The 3,837-nt window shown below is 37.0% G+C and overlaps 1 protein-coding gene across 3 annotated transcripts in view; it reads left to right on the forward strand.

The window, feature by feature from the left end:
- Positions 1-3,837, forward strand: part of LOC106876619 (oxysterol-binding protein-related protein 9) — a 108,849-nt gene that overhangs the window by 82,728 nt on the left and 22,284 nt on the right. The gene's annotated exons all lie outside the window — the stretch shown is intronic.

Below are 3,837 nucleotides of genomic sequence, written 5' to 3' on the forward strand. Positions count from 1 at the left end.
TATATATATATATATATATATATATATATATATATATATCTCATCATCATCATCATCATCATCGTTTAACGTCCGCTTTCCATGCTAGCATGGGTTATATATATATATATATATATATATATAAATATATATACATCATGTTGGACCGTTGTTATTTAACTGGTGTTTGGGACATAAATTAACATGCAATTTTGACGAAAAGTTTTTAATTTAAATAATTTTAGGATAGTAAGTTTGTATCAGAAGACCAAGGTCAGTTGTGGGCAGGTTGGTATCAAATGTGTTAAACATTCAAACAGGCGCAGGAGTGGCTGTGTGGTAAGTAGCTTGCTTACCAACCACATGGTTCTGGGTTCAGTCCTACTGCACGGCACCGTGGGCAAGTGTCTTTTATTCTAGCCTCGGGCCGACCAAAGCCTTGTGAGTGGATTTGGTAGACGGAAACTGAAAGAAGCTTGTCATATGTTTGTGTGTCTGTGTTTGTCCCCCCCCCCAACATTGCTTGACAACTGATGCTGGTGTGTTTATGCCCCCTTAACTTAGCGGTTCGGCAAAAGGAATCGATAGAATAAGTACTAGGCTTACAAAGAATAAGTCCTGGGGTCAATTTGTTCGACTAAAGGTAGTGCTCCTGTATGGCCGCAGCCAAATGACTGAAACGAATAAAAGAAAATAATAAAAGAAAAAACCTCATCTTCATCATCATCATTTAACATCCATCTTCCTTGCTGGTATGGTTTGGGCAGTTTGTCAGGAGCTGGGAAGGCTGGTGGAGGGGGGTGGGGTACATTAGGCTCCATTGTCTGTTTTGGCATGGTTTCTCTAGCCAGAAGCCCTTCCTAATGCCAACTACGCTACAGTGTGTAGGGGTCACTTTTTACGTGACACCAGCACCAAGAGAGTCGCTGAGTAACATGCAAGACAAAACCCCATCAGCTAGGAGAAGGGAGCAGTAGAGAGGGTGGTGGTTTTGTGCCAGTTGATGAGAAAACAAAGAATGTTACTTTGAGTTCTGTTTTCACAGTAGGGGAGTCATAACACAACTGGCCAAAAGTTTGTAATGCATTGGTGGCACTGCACAATGTCTTTGGTAAACTGAGTCAGCCGAGCGTGGCTCAGTATACCTAGTTTTAAATAGTTTTCCTTAGGGAGAAGTGGGCATTTAAACAATAATTATATGCACATATATACATATATTCATCTTGGAAAACGAATTTAATCTTGGACATTAACCCATTAACAGTTAGCCACATCAGGCCAGGATATTTGTACATGTTTTATGTTCTTATCAGCCTGGTCTAGCCTCTCACACCCATTCTACAATGTCATTTTGAATGTAAACAATCCCATCATCAAAATCTCAAAGCCACGAGATAATGTGTGAGTAATTCAAAACAATGTTAATAAATATTTGGCAGTTTAATCTGGATGCTAAAGGATTAACATGTAAGCATTTGCCTGGCTCTTTCTAGGCCAACCACTTTGTTGTAATAAAAGACAGAAAAGCTTGAAATTCACAAAATCCTGGCTCAAGTTTCATTTTGTTCCTCAGATACTGTCTGTTGCTTCCATATTCTCCCAAACTATCATTGTCACAATAGAGCTACTCCCCTACTATGATACATCTCCTATTCTTTCCCTGATTATTAGGATATATCTATTGTCCTACACTGTTACAATAGTGCTACTCCCCCGCTATGCTAGTTACAAAACTGTTAACCTATAATGTTTATTAGGAAAGAGAGAGCTACTCCTTTTCCATTTCGACTACAGTAGAGCTACTCCTTATTATATTTGTTATAATAGTGCTGCTAACCTACTTCAGCCACCTAGTGGAGAATCATTCCTAAGATTTTATTACTGTTAACTTGATATTCAGTGATAGTGTAAAATAGAAGTGTTACATCACGCTGAATCATATATGACTGTCTTTCTCATGTCCACGACCACCACCGCCACCATTCACAGTATTGCAGTTAGACGGATGATTCACAGGAAATCAAATGCTGAACAGCTGTTCGGTTTATTAGCAACATTACTGATCAAGTAATAATTTAATGAAAGGAGGAAGTTGCTAATTAACTGAACGAATAAAATGCTAGACTAAATATTTCACAGTATTAATTTGAATAATTCTGTAGTCCCGATTCAGAGACAACAAAACAAGTTCTTTCCCCTTTTCTTTCTTTCTTTTCTTCTCTTTGATATATATTTATATGTAAGCATAATCGCATGAAGTCATTATAATTGCATCATTAATTAATAATTGTTGATTTTTTTTCAATGTATCTTTTACTTTATTTACATAGTTTCTTTTTTTTTTATTGAAATGTTTCTTTTATTTTTTATCTTTTATTTTCTTATTTGGTTTCAGTCATTAGACTGTGGCCATGCTGGGGCACCGCCTTGAAGAATTTATTAGCTGAATGAATTGACTCCAGGGCTTATTATTTTTTTTAAGCTTGGTACTTATTCTATTGGCCTGTTTTGCCGAACCACTAAGTTACAGGGACATAAACACACCAACACCGGTTGTCAAGCAGCAGTGGGAGACACACACACACACACACACACACACACACACACATGATGAGTTTCTTTCAGTTTCTATCTACCAAATCCACTGACAAGGCTTTGGTTTGCCTGCAACTATATTAGAAGACATTTGCCCAAGGTGCCACACAGTGAGATTGAACCCAGAACCAAGTGGCTGGGAAGCAACTTTTGATACCAACATATCAACCTGTCTGATGCCGTCACCCATTCTTTTATACAAACTTCCTGTTTAAAATGATCGAAGTCAAAGCCTATCAAATTTTTTATGTTAATTTATGTTCCAAACACCATCTCAATAATGACAGTCTGATGCGGTCCCTGGCCATGTCAGTTCTTGTCAAGCTATCCAACCCATGCCAGCATGGAAAACTGATGTTAAATGATGATGCTGTGTAAGTCATTGAGCAAAGATTTCCATATAAGCCAGCTATTCTGTCTTCAGAGAAGAAGCGTCGAGGAATATCCTTTATAAAGGATGTTAGTCATTTCCAGTTGCATCTTTGAAGAATCAAGGAATATCTTTGATAAATATATTCTCCATAATTAAGTTCTTTTAGCAAGAGGTCAAAGAACTTGCGTTAAACTGGCAAACATTGAACATAGACAAAGTAGATATGGATTAAGCAAGGCAGATGGAAGTTCCTAGTTATGAGTTGCTTATAATGCATCTATATTTATATATTTTGTCAAGACAAGAGGAAGACACACACACACACACACACACACTCAGGTGCCTTATAATGTGTGCTTCTTTCTCCTAGTTCTACAATGGAAAACCCTGTCTCCAATTTTCTTTTTTTCTCCATAACATCCTCCAGCTATTATACTCAATTACACCTGCTGGAAAATACTCTCAGAATAATTCTGTAGGTTTCCTTTCTTTTTTTAAAAATTTCTTTATGGTCATCCATTTCACTGAATAAATCTGTTACTGAGTAAAATTTGAAATATTTCACACCAAATCCTGTGACCACACATAACACCACACCAGCCTCTCAACCGTTTCACTCACTCATGTCCTCCATCCTTCTACGCTGCAGGAGTAAACTCATTTCGTTCTTGTGCTACTCTCAATATGAAACTAATGCTCTAGTGATAGATGGGAAATGGTTTTATTTTTCATTCCCTTCGAAATTTATCCCTAATAGTGGTTTGGATTTTGGCTATTCCTTCTAGCGTGCCAGGTATCCTCTGATGGTACCTCTTAAATGTACACTGTATGTATGTATATATATATATATATATATATGTATATATATATATATGTATATATATATATAT

This window comes from Octopus bimaculoides, chromosome 8, assembly GCF_001194135.2.
Source record: "Octopus bimaculoides isolate UCB-OBI-ISO-001 chromosome 8, ASM119413v2, whole genome shotgun sequence".
Lineage (NCBI taxonomy): Eukaryota > Metazoa > Mollusca > Cephalopoda > Octopoda > Octopodidae > Octopus > Octopus bimaculoides.